The sequence below is a fragment of the Melospiza melodia genome, unplaced genomic scaffold, assembly GCF_035770615.1.
Source record: "Melospiza melodia melodia isolate bMelMel2 unplaced genomic scaffold, bMelMel2.pri scaffold_197, whole genome shotgun sequence".
Taxonomy (NCBI): domain Eukaryota; kingdom Metazoa; phylum Chordata; class Aves; order Passeriformes; family Passerellidae; genus Melospiza; species Melospiza melodia.
In genome coordinates, this window is record NW_026948536.1 from 47,731 (window position 1) to 65,700 (window position 17,970).

Consider the following 17,970-nt stretch of genomic DNA (forward strand, 5'->3'; position numbering starts at 1 on the left):
AACACCAAAACCATAGCGTCCAAAAAGTCACACCACATCCCTTATCATACACCAACTACAAACAACATAAAACAATACAACGAGTTCTTAAAAACCACCTTAAAACCACTACATTGAAAAACATTTCAAAAATTAAAAACTGCATTTAACAAAAGCCCTCTAATAAATTCACACCCAAAACTCCAGCAGCCCAGCTGGCCCTACCAAAGCTCTAGGTTTATACATACAGTAAACAAAACCAAAATCGCAGTAATACCTATCAGAAGTCTATGAAAGAAACCTATTGAAATTACTCCTACCTCAAATACAAACCAACCCATCCAAAGTCAGCTTCACTCAAAAAACAATCTACACAGAGTTAATAACAGCAAGAAATAGAACAACACACCATATACGACCAATTAATATAATAGTTTAAAAAACAAAAAGAAAAAAAAGTGTTTTTTTTTCTTCACTAACTTCTTTTATTAGCTAGAACAAAGGCTTTTGCCAGGACTGTAACAACAACTCCTTCTTCTTCTGAAAGGTCCCTTCTCATTCCCAAATTCCTTACAACTTCGGAGTTTAAATCCAAGCAAAAAAGCAAAATTCGTGCACTTGTACGTTCGATGCTACTGTCAGATTCTCTGTTTCCCTCCACATCTTCTTACATTTTCAGTCTTCACGCTGTCCTGCCGTGATGAGTTGACAAAAGATTTTGGTAAATGTTAAGAGAGGATTTCCCTCCCTCCCCAGAACTGGGTTCCTCAGCGCATTTCACTCAATCCCAAACCGGCAATGATGCACGCTCACCTGAAACAGGGGAATAAATCTGTAAAGGTCACTAAATAAATAAAAGCGCATCCCCATTGTTCCAGCACTCAGCAGCCCATGCGGCCAAGGTCAGAGCTCTCTGCTCACCGAGGACACAGCAACCAGCACGGACCTTTCTCCCACTGTCCAGCACAGACCTGCAAAGGCAGAGAGGAGTTTACAGAGACCGGGACGCGGCGGGACGGGACGGGACGGGCGCCCGGCCCGACCTTCCAAAGCTGTCGGCAGCGAGGGCGGGGAGCGCCACGGCCCCGCTCCGCCGCCTGCCCGGGGCCGCCCCGCCGGGATTGTCCGGCCCGCGGTCGCTCCCAGAGCCTGGAGCGGGGCGGGCGCGGGCTCGGGGGCTGCCGCCCTGTTCCGATGCCGCTCGCCTGCCCCCGTCCGCTGCCCCGGAGCGCTACGACCGCACCTCCGCCGCCCGCCGAAACCGGTCCCGCCGGGCCCCCCCCGCCGCGGCCATTCTTCTCGGCCATCGCGTCCCTTTGCACTCCCGAATGTCCTTCCCCCGTCCCCGCCATTTACAGACCCTGGCCCGACCACCGCAAGCTCCCGCCCCTCGCCCTTCCCTCGCTCGGCAGCGGCGTCCTTGCCCCGCCCCCGGCACTCAGCGGCGAGGGGCAGGGCGCTGGCTCGGGGGATGCGATCCCGCTCTGTGGCCACAGGGGGGCAGATTTACAGGGGTGTGCGATTTCCCCGCCCATTTCGCCGCCATCCTGAGAAGGTCAAAGAAAGTCCGCGACATTCACGACGTGCCCTTCCCAAGCTGGCGAGTGAAAGAGGACCCTCGGAAGAGATAGGCGATTAGGCAGATGCCTGTCAGCAACCCGCCTAAATACGGACGCCCGCAGCGCTGCTGACCACATAGTCCGTGTCTTAGACACTAAAAATGCCACATGAAAAGCCGTCGGGGCCGCCCTGGCGTCGGTGTTCCATGCAGGCAGCCGATTAGACCGAGCCGGGTCCTCGACTTCCCAGCCCTTGACGCCGCCATCTTGAGAAGGTCAAGAAAAACTCCGTGACATCCGCAACTCGCCACTCCCAACATGGCGGGCTCTCGGCTGCCTGGCGGCTGAGAGCTGCAGTACCGCGCTCTGCCCACAAAGCGGCAGCACTGCCGCCCGCCCCAGCCAGGGGCGCAGCGCGCCTCAGGGCTGCGGGCAGAGAAGGCGGCAAAAAATAACAGGGGCGACCCCCAACAAAAACTGCTCTGAAATAAATGCCAAAAACCTGCCTCTTACCCGACCAGAACCAAACAAGCCCCCTTGATTTAAAGCCATGTTTACATAATATAAATAAGAAAAATAGAAATATAAAATTTCACATGCATCTTTACAGTGGACATTGATGTAGCATGTAATTTATATAACATATTCTGTCTGTTCCTATTATTTATATTTACTTATATTTTCTGGTTTGATAAATATCTTTCTATATCGATTGTATATTTCTATGTTTGAAATTACATTTCTATCATGCTTTTATTGTTTAAAATAAAAATCCCATCCTAACTAAAGAAATAAAAAGCTCTATTCTTTTAAACTATATTGAACTGTTTTTATATTTATAGCTTGCATGACTAATATAATGCTTAAATATAAACATAAATGTGAATATAATAATATATAATATGTATCCTATTCACATAATATAAGAAAAAATAAGTTAAAAAAGAATTAATCTGTAAGTTGTAGCAGTAGATATGGTACATATTTTTAATTTTTATATTAACTTTTAGCTATTTATTGTCTATTTCTATACTTAGATTTCTAGCTTTATATTATTTGTATTCATAATTTTTATACTAAAACACTTGCTTTTGCCAAATAAAAAACAAAATCCCCCTTTATTTTAAACTACTTAAAAAAACATACAGTATATCAATATGGTGTAATATATAACAAACTATATAAATAAGATACGATACACATAAATAATCTATTTTATATCAATATCCTATAATACACTATAATAAGATATATGCAGTATTACGGATTGTGTTGATTTATGTTATTTTATATTTTATATAAAGAATTGTTAAATTATTTATCTGCATATATTTGAAACACATTTCTATATTTATACTTTGGTTGCGATTTTTTCTGGGTGTTTTCTGGGTCTTTTCTTGCCCTTGTTGGAATTTTCTTCTGGGTTTTTTTCTGGGTTTTTTCTTGCCCACCTTCAGGGTTTTTTCCTGTTTTTTTCTGGTTTTTTTTCTTGCCCATTTTCAGGTTTTTCTCTAGGTTTCTTCTTGCCCAGCATCGGGGTATTTTTCTGGGTTTTTTCTCACCCATCTTGGGGTTTTTTCCTGGGTTTTTTCTTGCCTATCTTCGTCTGTTTTTCTGGGTTTTAAGCCAACATAGGTACATACCATGTCAGAACATACAATGTAACCCAGCTGGGGATTTTTTATTCTAAATTTAACAATGAGTTGCAAAACCTGGAAAGCACAAGTCACACACACAAGCTTAAATCCAGTCAGCATGTGCTCACACATGCAGAGACGAGCAGACACAGACACAGTCACATGCTCTCACACACGCTCACACACTCTTTCCATTTACACGCTCACTGCATCCCTTACTCGAGACGCAGAAGAAAGTGCTGTAACACATCTTCTGGCTGCTGCTCCCTGACGTCAAATGGTAGATTCTGGGGAAATCAGCAGGCTCGGGGACCTGTGAGATGACAGGAAGGGTCAATGAGTGGCTATCTGACAGCCAGGACTTGTCCCCGCTCGGGACCGATAAATTTTGTACCCAAAATCCCATAGAACACAGATGACCAGTAAAATTTTGATAAATGTTCTACCTAACTGTGACTACGTGCCAGGGCAGGGCAGCTCCGATCATAAATGGCACAATGTAAGTACACACAATATATAAGCTGAGGAAAACAGTGCAAGTGTACACAGGGTGTAAGCATACACCATATAAGGCGACACACTTACATGCTGTGTAAGTACACACGTGTACAAGTCAAGATAGGTACATACAATACAAGCCAGGACTTGATATAACTCTCTGCAAGATGAATTCTTGAACCCTATACCCTTTGAGAAGATGGAACCTCCAGCACTACTGTAGTCATCTCAGGAGGTGCATCTGAAAAAAAAGTTAGGAAAGGAGGCAGACAGTTGAAGGATAACTTAAGAGCTCCAGAAATCATTTGTCCATCGACAAATCCCATCTAGAGCCCAAGTACACCCCACATTACAAATTCCAACTCCCCATGGTTTGTCCTACTGAAGCACGCCATGCAGCAGGGCAGAACAGCTCCGGCACAAACACCTGCAGACACCCGTGACACAGAACGTGACAAACAGGGGGACGTGAAACACGACACATCATGCTTGTGGTGGGGGCCTCGAGGGAAGAGGGCAAAAGGGACCCCAAAGACACACTAGGGAACACGGCACACCGGACAACACGACGCACACCGGAGCTGTTCTGCACTGCCCGCCTGAAAGCTGCCATCAAAAGTAGAGCCTCTCCCTTTAGCTGTCCTAAGAGGCCCTTGGACAAGATTGCCTTTCCCTCTGCTCATTTTTAAATCTGCCCCAAGAACTCCCAACCCACTATTCACTCATCTCCAGGCCATGGCCCCCGACTTATCTTTTGGATGATCGGTGACGTGGATCCACGTTGCACCTGAAATGAGTCTGCCTCCGAGGGCCTCATGAGTGCCGAGGAGCCTCTTGGTCAGCTACAATAAAGTAAACCGAAACCAAAGTGTGATCCAGAGTTACGCGGGCCAAATCCCTGCAAGTCAGCTACTTGCCCTTTCCTGAGTGTGCCTGGCTCCCTCAGGCTCCAGCTTCATCCTGATTCCAAGGCTGTGGCCTTCATTAGGGGTGGCACCTGGGTAAGAGAAAGGCAAAGTTAAATGGCATTGCTGTGAGTGCAGTGGATGACCTTGTGTGCTGTAACACACGGGAATGCCTCTGCTAGGCTTCTGAACAGCCTTGTGTGGGGGGGCCCTCAAATAAACAAATAAACACCCTTTCTCACCCTGCTGCCTGCAAACCCCCTCCCAAGAACTCCTAAATGGATACCTGATCACCCTCTCTCTCCCATGCACAACCCTCAACTCACCTGAAGCTTCAATCTCAAACATCATCCTTGACACTGGGCAGACCTCTCTTGCGACATGATCCATCTGCTGAAAAATTGTTGTTCTTGAGAGCTGAGCAATAAGAACCATTTCTCTCCACTGCTCACCTTGGCTGCTGGTATCCAGATTGACTTCCTAAAAAGAAAGACAAAGAACAGTGCTGTAACACAGTCACCATACACACTTCTGCTGCAGAGACAAATGGGGCCTCACCTGCTCGGGGCAATCCCCTCAACGGGATGGGGCCCTCTGGCACCGATTCAATCCATCTCAATCTGAAAAAAAAGGTAGGACAAGAGTCAAACTGTTGCAGGATAACTGAGGAGCTCCAGATATCCTGTGTCCATCTACAAATCCCACCTAGAGTCCAACTACACCCCACATTACACATTCCAAGTCCCCGGGCCCTCTCCTATCGCACCAGGCTGTGCGGCAGGGCAGAGCAGCTCCGGCACATACGTGTGCTGACACCCGTGAATCAGGACAGGCAGGACAGGACAGACAACAGGGACACAACAGGAACAGAAATCTCTTGGCAAGGAAAATGGCTGCAAGGACTGAGAGAATGCAAAAGGAGATGACTGAGTTCAAACTGACGGTCAGCTGATGAGGCTCAGAGAACCCTGGAGGAAGAAGATGCTAACTGAAGGATTTATTCCAAGAACAGCAAAGATCGATGCCTAGGAATCCTATGCTCAGAATCCTCTGCCTGCCCTCACATTCTTACAAGTCCTACTCCACCACAATGGATCCAGGTGGGGCACAGCTGTCCGTACAGCTCAGAACAAGACCTGACAAGACACCTGACTGGATGCTTCCAAAGAGAGAAGAGAGTCTGATGCCTGTCTGAGCTCCCCAGTCAAAAGTTCTGTGGCCTGGATGCCAGGCCAGGGAATGCAGTGATCACAGATGCTAACAAGGATGCCAAGGTTTATGACAGGCCCCCCTAAGGTAAAAGACATTGCATACACAAACAACACATAATGCACAACAGACACATGACACGAGACACACCGGGACTGCTCTGCCCTGCGCTCCTCAGCACTGGGATCAAAAGTGAGACGTGGCTTGTATGGGGCCTAAGGGGCCACTTCATGAACACCCCCCACCTCCAAATCGGACCCAAAAACCCCTGCCAGTAATTCCCAAACCAGCACCATGCCTTCATCCCCTCTGTGGGTCACAGCCCTCTACTTATCTCTCAGACATCTGGGGATGCCAGTCTGTCTCAGGTGCATAGAAAGGCCACCTCGTCAGCTGGGAAGGTCCTGCTGGCACCGGGCCGGTGTCTCTCAAACAGCTAGATTAAAGAGAACCAAACATCAGTGCCTGACCTTGGCACCGCATCGGCCAAAACCCCACCACTCTGCTACTCACCGCGCTCCTAAGAAGGCCCGGCACCTCCTAACCCTGACCCTCTGCGACACCTGGAATGCAGCTACACCTGAAAGAAAGCTAGAACATATGTCAAACACCACCAGGGTAACTCACAAGCTGCAAACACCTTATGTCAATCTAGGAAGAGCAGCTAGAGCCCAAGTACAGCCCACGTCACAAATTCCAACTCCCCATGGTTTGTCCTACTGAAGCACGCCATGCAGCAGGGCAGAACAGCTCCGGCACAAACACCTGCAGACACCCGTGACACAGAACGTGACAAACAGGGGGACGTGAAACACGACACATCATGCTTGTGGTGGGGGCCTCGAGGGAAGAGGGCAAAAGGGACCCCAAAGACACACTAGGGAACACGGCACACCGGACAACACGACGCACACCGGAGCTGTTCTGCACTGCCCGCCTGAAAGCTGCCATCAAAAGTAGAGCCTCTCCCTTTAGCTGTCCTAAGAGGCCCTTGGACAAGATTGCCTTTCCCTCTGCTCATTTTTAAATCTGCCCCAAGAACTCCCAACCCACTATTCACTCATCTCCAGGCCATGGCCCCCGACTTATCTTTTGGATGATCGGTGACGTGGATCCACGTTGCACCTGAAATGAGTCTGCCTCCGAGGGCCTCATGAGTGCCGAGGAGCCTCTTGGTCAGCTACAATAAAGTAAACCGAAACCAAAGTGTGATCCAGAGTTACGCGGGCCAAATCCCTGCAAGTCAGCTACTTGCCCTTTCCTGAGTGTGCCTGGCTCCCTCAGGCTCCAGCTTCATCCTGATTCCAAGGCTGTGGCCTTCATTAGGGGTGGCACCTGGGTAAGAGAAAGGCAAAGTTAAATGGCATTGCTGTGAGTGCAGTGGATGACCTTGTGTGCTGTAACACACGGGAATGCCTCTGCTAGGCTTCTGAACAGCCTTGTGTGGGGGGGCCCTCAAATAAACAAATAAACACCCTTTCTCACCCTGCTGCCTGCAAACCCCCTCCCAAGAACTCCTAAATGGATACCTGATCACCCTCTCTCTCCCATGCACAACCCTCAACTCACCTGAAGCTTCAATCTCAAACATCATCCTTGACACTGGGCAGACCTCTCTTGCGACATGATCCATCTGCTGAAAAATTGTTGTTCTTGAGAGCTGAGCAATAAGAACCATTTCTCTCCACTGCTCACCTTGGCTGCTGGTATCCAGATTGACTTCCTAAAAAGAAAGACAAAGAACAGTGCTGTAACACAGTCACCATACACACTTCTGCTGCAGAGACAAATGGGGCCTCACCTGCTCGGGGCAATCCCCTCAACGGGATGGGGCCCTCTGGCACCGATTCAATCCATCTCAATCTGAAAAAAAAGGTAGGACAAGAGTCAAACTGTTGCAGGATAACTGAGGAGCTCCAGATATCCTGTGTCCATCTACAAATCCCACCTAGAGTCCAACTACACCCCACATTACACATTCCAAGTCCCCGGGCCCTCTCCTATCGCACCAGGCTGTGCGGCAGGGCAGAGCAGCTCCGGCACATACGTGTGCTGACACCCGTGAATCAGGACAGGCAGGACAGGACAGACAACAGGGACACAACAGGAACAGAAATCTCTTGGCAAGGAAAATGGCTGCAAGGACTGAGAGAATGCAAAAGGAGATGACTGAGTTCAAACTGACGGTCAGCTGATGAGGCTCAGAGAACCCTGGAGGAAGAAGATGCTAACTGAAGGATTTATTCCAAGAACAGCAAAGATCGATGCCTAGGAATCCTATGCTCAGAATCCTCTGCCTGCCCTCACATTCTTACAAGTCCTACTCCACCACAATGGATCCAGGTGGGGCACAGCTGTCCGTACAGCTCAGAACAAGACCTGACAAGACACCTGACTGGATGCTTCCAAAGAGAGAAGAGAGTCTGATGCCTGTCTGAGCTCCCCAGTCAAAAGTTCTGTGGCCTGGATGCCAGGCCAGGGAATGCAGTGATCACAGATGCTAACAAGGATGCCAAGGTTTATGACAGGCCCCCCTAAGGTAAAAGACATTGCATACACAAACAACACATAATGCACAACAGACACATGACACGAGACACACCGGGACTGCTCTGCCCTGCGCTCCTCAGCACTGGGATCAAAAGTGAGACGTGGCTTGTATGGGGCCTAAGGGGCCACTTCATGAACACCCCCCACCTCCAAATCGGACCCAAAAACCCCTGCCAGTAATTCCCAAACCAGCACCATGCCTTCATCCCCTCTGTGGGTCACAGCCCTCTACTTATCTCTCAGACATCTGGGGATGCCAGTCTGTCTCAGGTGCATAGAAAGGCCACCTCGTCAGCTGGGAAGGTCCTGCTGGCACCGGGCCGGTGTCTCTCAAACAGCTAGATTAAAGAGAACCAAACATCAGTGCCTGACCTTGGCACCGCATCGGCCAAAACCCCACCACTCTGCTACTCACCGCGCTCCTAAGAAGGCCCGGCACCTCCTAACCCTGACCCTCTGCGACACCTGGAATGCAGCTACACCTGAAAGAAAGCTAGAACATATGTCAAACACCACCAGGGTAACTCACAAGCTGCAAACACCTTATGTCAATCTAGGAAGAGCAGCTAGAGCCCAAGTACAGCCCACGTCACAAATTCCAACTCCCCATGGTTTGTCCTACTGAAGCACGCCATGCAGCAGGGCAGAACAGCTCCGGCACAAACACCTGCAGACACCCGTGACACAGAACGTGACAAACAGGGGGACGTGAAACACGACACATCATGCTTGTGGTGGGGGCCTCGAGGGAAGAGGGCAAAAGGGACCCCAAAGACACACTAGGGAACACGGCACACCGGACAACACGACGCACACCGGAGCTGTTCTGCACTGCCCGCCTGAAAGCTGCCATCAAAAGTAGAGCCTCTCCCTTTAGCTGTCCTAAGAGGCCCTTGGACAAGATTGCCTTTCCCTCTGCTCATTTTTAAATCTGCCCCAAGAACTCCCAACCCACTATTCACTCATCTCCAGGCCATGGCCCCCGACTTATCTTTTGGATGATCGGTGACGTGGATCCACGTTGCACCTGAAATGAGTCTGCCTCCGAGGGCCTCATGAGTGCCGAGGAGCCTCTTGGTCAGCTACAATAAAGTAAACCGAAACCAAAGTGTGATCCAGAGTTACGCGGGCCAAATCCCTGCAAGTCAGCTACTTGCCCTTTCCTGAGTGTGCCTGGCTCCCTCAGGCTCCAGCTTCATCCTGATTCCAAGGCTGTGGCCTTCATTAGGGGTGGCACCTGGGTAAGAGAAAGGCAAAGTTAAATGGCATTGCTGTGAGTGCAGTGGATGACCTTGTGTGCTGTAACACACGGGAATGCCTCTGCTAGGCTTCTGAACAGCCTTGTGTGGGGGGGCCCTCAAATAAACAAATAAACACCCTTTCTCACCCTGCTGCCTGCAAACCCCCTCCCAAGAACTCCTAAATGGATACCTGATCACCCTCTCTCTCCCATGCACAACCCTCAACTCACCTGAAGCTTCAATCTCAAACATCATCCTTGACACTGGGCAGACCTCTCTTGCGACATGATCCATCTGCTGAAAAATTGTTGTTCTTGAGAGCTGAGCAATAAGAACCATTTCTCTCCACTGCTCACCTTGGCTGCTGGTATCCAGATTGACTTCCTAAAAAGAAAGACAAAGAACAGTGCTGTAACACAGTCACCATACACACTTCTGCTGCAGAGACAAATGGGGCCTCACCTGCTCGGGGCAATCCCCTCAACGGGATGGGGCCCTCTGGCACCGATTCAATCCATCTCAATCTGAAAAAAAAGGTAGGACAAGAGTCAAACTGTTGCAGGATAACTGAGGAGCTCCAGATATCCTGTGTCCATCTACAAATCCCACCTAGAGTCCAACTACACCCCACATTACACATTCCAAGTCCCCGGGCCCTCTCCTATCGCACCAGGCTGTGCGGCAGGGCAGAGCAGCTCCGGCACATACGTGTGCTGACACCCGTGAATCAGGACAGGCAGGACAGGACAGACAACAGGGACACAACAGGAACAGAAATCTCTTGGCAAGGAAAATGGCTGCAAGGACTGAGAGAATGCAAAAGGAGATGACTGAGTTCAAACTGACGGTCAGCTGATGAGGCTCAGAGAACCCTGGAGGAAGAAGATGCTAACTGAAGGATTTATTCCAAGAACAGCAAAGATCGATGCCTAGGAATCCTATGCTCAGAATCCTCTGCCTGCCCTCACATTCTTACAAGTCCTACTCCACCACAATGGATCCAGGTGGGGCACAGCTGTCCGTACAGCTCAGAACAAGACCTGACAAGACACCTGACTGGATGCTTCCAAAGAGAGAAGAGAGTCTGATGCCTGTCTGAGCTCCCCAGTCAAAAGTTCTGTGGCCTGGATGCCAGGCCAGGGAATGCAGTGATCACAGATGCTAACAAGGATGCCAAGGTTTATGACAGGCCCCCCTAAGGTAAAAGACATTGCATACACAAACAACACATAATGCACAACAGACACATGACACGAGACACACCGGGACTGCTCTGCCCTGCGCTCCTCAGCACTGGGATCAAAAGTGAGACGTGGCTTGTATGGGGCCTAAGGGGCCACTTCATGAACACCCCCCACCTCCAAATCGGACCCAAAAACCCCTGCCAGTAATTCCCAAACCAGCACCATGCCTTCATCCCCTCTGTGGGTCACAGCCCTCTACTTATCTCTCAGACATCTGGGGATGCCAGTCTGTCTCAGGTGCATAGAAAGGCCACCTCGTCAGCTGGGAAGGTCCTGCTGGCACCGGGCCGGTGTCTCTCAAACAGCTAGATTAAAGAGAACCAAACATCAGTGCCTGACCTTGGCACCGCATCGGCCAAAACCCCACCACTCTGCTACTCACCGCGCTCCTAAGAAGGCCCGGCACCTCCTAACCCTGACCCTCTGCGACACCTGGAATGCAGCTACACCTGAAAGAAAGCTAGAACATATGTCAAACACCACCAGGGTAACTCACAAGCTGCAAACACCTTATGTCAATCTAGGAAGAGCAGCTAGAGCCCAAGTACAGCCCACGTCACAAATTCCAACTCCCCATGGTTTGTCCTACTGAAGCACGCCATGCAGCAGGGCAGAACAGCTCCGGCACAAACACCTGCAGACACCCGTGACACAGAACGTGACAAACAGGGGGACGTGAAACACGACACATCATGCTTGTGGTGGGGGCCTCGAGGGAAGAGGGCAAAAGGGACCCCAAAGACACACTAGGGAACACGGCACACCGGACAACACGACGCACACCGGAGCTGTTCTGCACTGCCCGCCTGAAAGCTGCCATCAAAAGTAGAGCCTCTCCCTTTAGCTGTCCTAAGAGGCCCTTGGACAAGATTGCCTTTCCCTCTGCTCATTTTTAAATCTGCCCCAAGAACTCCCAACCCACTATTCACTCATCTCCAGGCCATGGCCCCCGACTTATCTTTTGGATGATCGGTGACGTGGATCCACGTTGCACCTGAAATGAGTCTGCCTCCGAGGGCCTCATGAGTGCCGAGGAGCCTCTTGGTCAGCTACAATAAAGTAAACCGAAACCAAAGTGTGATCCAGAGTTACGCGGGCCAAATCCCTGCAAGTCAGCTACTTGCCCTTTCCTGAGTGTGCCTGGCTCCCTCAGGCTCCAGCTTCATCCTGATTCCAAGGCTGTGGCCTTCATTAGGGGTGGCACCTGGGTAAGAGAAAGGCAAAGTTAAATGGCATTGCTGTGAGTGCAGTGGATGACCTTGTGTGCTGTAACACACGGGAATGCCTCTGCTAGGCTTCTGAACAGCCTTGTGTGGGGGGGCCCTCAAATAAACAAATAAACACCCTTTCTCACCCTGCTGCCTGCAAACCCCCTCCCAAGAACTCCTAAATGGATACCTGATCACCCTCTCTCTCCCATGCACAACCCTCAACTCACCTGAAGCTTCAATCTCAAACATCATCCTTGACACTGGGCAGACCTCTCTTGCGACATGATCCATCTGCTGAAAAATTGTTGTTCTTGAGAGCTGAGCAATAAGAACCATTTCTCTCCACTGCTCACCTTGGCTGCTGGTATCCAGATTGACTTCCTAAAAAGAAAGACAAAGAACAGTGCTGTAACACAGTCACCATACACACTTCTGCTGCAGAGACAAATGGGGCCTCACCTGCTCGGGGCAATCCCCTCAACGGGATGGGGCCCTCTGGCACCGATTCAATCCATCTCAATCTGAAAAAAAAGGTAGGACAAGAGTCAAACTGTTGCAGGATAACTGAGGAGCTCCAGATATCCTGTGTCCATCTACAAATCCCACCTAGAGTCCAACTACACCCCACATTACACATTCCAAGTCCCCGGGCCCTCTCCTATCGCACCAGGCTGTGCGGCAGGGCAGAGCAGCTCCGGCACATACGTGTGCTGACACCCGTGAATCAGGACAGGCAGGACAGGACAGACAACAGGGACACAACAGGAACAGAAATCTCTTGGCAAGGAAAATGGCTGCAAGGACTGAGAGAATGCAAAAGGAGATGACTGAGTTCAAACTGACGGTCAGCTGATGAGGCTCAGAGAACCCTGGAGGAAGAAGATGCTAACTGAAGGATTTATTCCAAGAACAGCAAAGATCGATGCCTAGGAATCCTATGCTCAGAATCCTCTGCCTGCCCTCACATTCTTACAAGTCCTACTCCACCACAATGGATCCAGGTGGGGCACAGCTGTCCGTACAGCTCAGAACAAGACCTGACAAGACACCTGACTGGATGCTTCCAAAGAGAGAAGAGAGTCTGATGCCTGTCTGAGCTCCCCAGTCAAAAGTTCTGTGGCCTGGATGCCAGGCCAGGGAATGCAGTGATCACAGATGCTAACAAGGATGCCAAGGTTTATGACAGGCCCCCCTAAGGTAAAAGACATTGCATACACAAACAACACATAATGCACAACAGACACATGACACGAGACACACCGGGACTGCTCTGCCCTGCGCTCCTCAGCACTGGGATCAAAAGTGAGACGTGGCTTGTATGGGGCCTAAGGGGCCACTTCATGAACACCCCCCACCTCCAAATCGGACCCAAAAACCCCTGCCAGTAATTCCCAAACCAGCACCATGCCTTCATCCCCTCTGTGGGTCACAGCCCTCTACTTATCTCTCAGACATCTGGGGATGCCAGTCTGTCTCAGGTGCATAGAAAGGCCACCTCGTCAGCTGGGAAGGTCCTGCTGGCACCGGGCCGGTGTCTCTCAAACAGCTAGATTAAAGAGAACCAAACATCAGTGCCTGACCTTGGCACCGCATCGGCCAAAACCCCACCACTCTGCTACTCACCGCGCTCCTAAGAAGGCCCGGCACCTCCTAACCCTGACCCTCTGCGACACCTGGAATGCAGCTACACCTGAAAGAAAGCTAGAACATATGTCAAACACCACCAGGGTAACTCACAAGCTGCAAACACCTTATGTCAATCTAGGAAGAGCAGCTAGAGCCCAAGTACAGCCCACGTCACAAATTCCAACTCCCCATGGTTTGTCCTACTGAAGCACGCCATGCAGCAGGGCAGAACAGCTCCGGCACAAACACCTGCAGACACCCGTGACACAGAACGTGACAAACAGGGGGACGTGAAACACGACACATCATGCTTGTGGTGGGGGCCTCGAGGGAAGAGGGCAAAAGGGACCCCAAAGACACACTAGGGAACACGGCACACCGGACAACACGACGCACACCGGAGCTGTTCTGCACTGCCCGCCTGAAAGCTGCCATCAAAAGTAGAGCCTCTCCCTTTAGCTGTCCTAAGAGGCCCTTGGACAAGATTGCCTTTCCCTCTGCTCATTTTTAAATCTGCCCCAAGAACTCCCAACCCACTATTCACTCATCTCCAGGCCATGGCCCCCGACTTATCTTTTGGATGATCGGTGACGTGGATCCACGTTGCACCTGAAATGAGTCTGCCTCCGAGGGCCTCATGAGTGCCGAGGAGCCTCTTGGTCAGCTACAATAAAGTAAACCGAAACCAAAGTGTGATCCAGAGTTACGCGGGCCAAATCCCTGCAAGTCAGCTACTTGCCCTTTCCTGAGTGTGCCTGGCTCCCTCAGGCTCCAGCTTCATCCTGATTCCAAGGCTGTGGCCTTCATTAGGGGTGGCACCTGGGTAAGAGAAAGGCAAAGTTAAATGGCATTGCTGTGAGTGCAGTGGATGACCTTGTGTGCTGTAACACACGGGAATGCCTCTGCTAGGCTTCTGAACAGCCTTGTGTGGGGGGGCCCTCAAATAAACAAATAAACACCCTTTCTCACCCTGCTGCCTGCAAACCCCCTCCCAAGAACTCCTAAATGGATACCTGATCACCCTCTCTCTCCCATGCACAACCCTCAACTCACCTGAAGCTTCAATCTCAAACATCATCCTTGACACTGGGCAGACCTCTCTTGCGACATGATCCATCTGCTGAAAAATTGTTGTTCTTGAGAGCTGAGCAATAAGAACCATTTCTCTCCACTGCTCACCTTGGCTGCTGGTATCCAGATTGACTTCCTAAAAAGAAAGACAAAGAACAGTGCTGTAACACAGTCACCATACACACTTCTGCTGCAGAGACAAATGGGGCCTCACCTGCTCGGGGCAATCCCCTCAACGGGATGGGGCCCTCTGGCACCGATTCAATCCATCTCAATCTGAAAAAAAAGGTAGGACAAGAGTCAAACTGTTGCAGGATAACTGAGGAGCTCCAGATATCCTGTGTCCATCTACAAATCCCACCTAGAGTCCAACTACACCCCACATTACACATTCCAAGTCCCCGGGCCCTCTCCTATCGCACCAGGCTGTGCGGCAGGGCAGAGCAGCTCCGGCACATACGTGTGCTGACACCCGTGAATCAGGACAGGCAGGACAGGACAGACAACAGGGACACAACAGGAACAGAAATCTCTTGGCAAGGAAAATGGCTGCAAGGACTGAGAGAATGCAAAAGGAGATGACTGAGTTCAAACTGACGGTCAGCTGATGAGGCTCAGAGAACCCTGGAGGAAGAAGATGCTAACTGAAGGATTTATTCCAAGAACAGCAAAGATCGATGCCTAGGAATCCTATGCTCAGAATCCTCTGCCTGCCCTCACATTCTTACAAGTCCTACTCCACCACAATGGATCCAGGTGGGGCACAGCTGTCCGTACAGCTCAGAACAAGACCTGACAAGACACCTGACTGGATGCTTCCAAAGAGAGAAGAGAGTCTGATGCCTGTCTGAGCTCCCCAGTCAAAAGTTCTGTGGCCTGGATGCCAGGCCAGGGAATGCAGTGATCACAGATGCTAACAAGGATGCCAAGGTTTATGACAGGCCCCCCTAAGGTAAAAGACATTGCATACACAAACAACACATAATGCACAACAGACACATGACACGAGACACACCGGGACTGCTCTGCCCTGCGCTCCTCAGCACTGGGATCAAAAGTGAGACGTGGCTTGTATGGGGCCTAAGGGGCCACTTCATGAACACCCCCCACCTCCAAATCGGACCCAAAAACCCCTGCCAGTAATTCCCAAACCAGCACCATGCCTTCATCCCCTCTGTGGGTCACAGCCCTCTACTTATCTCTCAGACATCTGGGGATGCCAGTCTGTCTCAGGTGCATAGAAAGGCCACCTCGTCAGCTGGGAAGGTCCTGCTGGCACCGGGCCGGTGTCTCTCAAACAGCTAGATTAAAGAGAACCAAACATCAGTGCCTGACCTTGGCACCGCATCGGCCAAAACCCCACCACTCTGCTACTCACCGCGCTCCTAAGAAGGCCCGGCACCTCCTAACCCTGACCCTCTGCGACACCTGGAATGCAGCTACACCTGAAAGAAAGCTAGAACATATGTCAAACACCACCAGGGTAACTCACAAGCTGCAAACACCTTATGTCAATCTAGGAAGAGCAGCTAGAGCCCAAGTACAGCCCACGTCACAAATTCCAACTCCCCATGGTTTGTCCTACTGAAGCACGCCATGCAGCAGGGCAGAACAGCTCCGGCACAAACACCTGCAGACACCCGTGACACAGAACGTGACAAACAGGGGGACGTGAAACACGACACATCATGCTTGTGGTGGGGGCCTCGAGGGAAGAGGGCAAAAGGGACCCCAAAGACACACTAGGGAACACGGCACACCGGACAACACGACGCACACCGGAGCTGTTCTGCACTGCCCGCCTGAAAGCTGCCATCAAAAGTAGAGCCTCTCCCTTTAGCTGTCCTAAGAGGCCCTTGGACAAGATTGCCTTTCCCTCTGCTCATTTTTAAATCTGCCCCAAGAACTCCCAACCCACTATTCACTCATCTCCAGGCCATGGCCCCCGACTTATCTTTTGGATGATCGGTGACGTGGATCCACGTTGCACCTGAAATGAGTCTGCCTCCGAGGGCCTCATGAGTGCCGAGGAGCCTCTTGGTCAGCTACAATAAAGTAAACCGAAACCAAAGTGTGATCCAGAGTTACGCGGGCCAAATCCCTGCAAGTCAGCTACTTGCCCTTTCCTGAGTGTGCCTGGCTCCCTCAGGCTCCAGCTTCATCCTGATTCCAAGGCTGTGGCCTTCATTAGGGGTGGCACCTGGGTAAGAGAAAGGCAAAGTTAAATGGCATTGCTGTGAGTGCAGTGGATGACCTTGTGTGCTGTAACACACGGGAATGCCTCTGCTAGGCTTCTGAACAGCCTTGTGTGGGGGGGCCCTCAAATAAACAAATAAACACCCTTTCTCACCCTGCTGCCTGCAAACCCCCTCCCAAGAACTCCTAAATGGATACCTGATCACCCTCTCTCTCCCATGCACAACCCTCAACTCACCTGAAGCTTCAATCTCAAACATCATCCTTGACACTGGGCAGACCTCTCTTGCGACATGATCCATCTGCTGAAAAATTGTTGTTCTTGAGAGCTGAGCAATAAGAACCATTTCTCTCCACTGCTCACCTTGGCTGCTGGTATCCAGATTGACTTCCTAAAAAGAAAGACAAAGAACAGTGCTGTAACACAGTCACCATACACACTTCTGCTGCAGAGACAAATGGGGCCTCACCTGCTCGGGGCAATCCCCTCAACGGGATGGGGCCCTCTGGCACCGATTCAATCCATCTCAATCTGAAAAAAAAGGTAGGACAAGAGTCAAACTGTTGCAGGATAACTGAGGAGCTCCAGATATCCTGTGTCCATCTACAAATCCCACCTAGAGTCCAACTACACCCCACATTACACATTCCAAGTCCCCGGGCCCTCTCCTATCGCACCAGGCTGTGCGGCAGGGCAGAGCAGCTCCGGCACATACGTGTGCTGACACCCGTGAATCAGGACAGGCAGGACAGGACAGACAACAGGGACACAACAGGAACAGAAATCTCTTGGCAAGGAAAATGGCTGCAAGGACTGAGAGAATGCAAAAGGAGATGACTGAGTTCAAACTGACGGTCAGCTGATGAGGCTCAGAGAACCCTGGAGGAAGAAGATGCTAACTGAAGGATTTATTCCAAGAACAGCAAAGATCGATGCCTAGGAATCCTATGCTCAGAATCCTCTGCCTGCCCTCACATTCTTACAAGTCCTACTCCACCACAATGGATCCAGGTGGGGCACAGCTGTCCGTACAGCTCAGAACA

General features: G+C 50.6%; 1 long non-coding RNA gene across 2 annotated transcripts; it reads right to left on the bottom strand.

Moving 5' to 3' along the window:
• Positions 1 to 446: 446 nt before the first annotated feature.
• Positions 447 to 1,427, bottom strand: LOC134433540 (uncharacterized). Of its 2 annotated transcripts, none has more exons than XR_010031612.1 (3): positions 1,340 to 1,427; positions 793 to 950; positions 447 to 671 (listed from the first exon to the last, which is right to left on the bottom strand). It is a non-coding gene; the product is annotated as an uncharacterized LOC134433540 (long non-coding RNA). The 2 variants fall into 2 exon arrangements; XR_010031613.1 differs by lacking the exon at positions 1,340 to 1,427 and adding an exon at positions 1,223 to 1,308.
• Between the last annotated feature and the right edge of the window lie 16,543 nt (positions 1,428 to 17,970).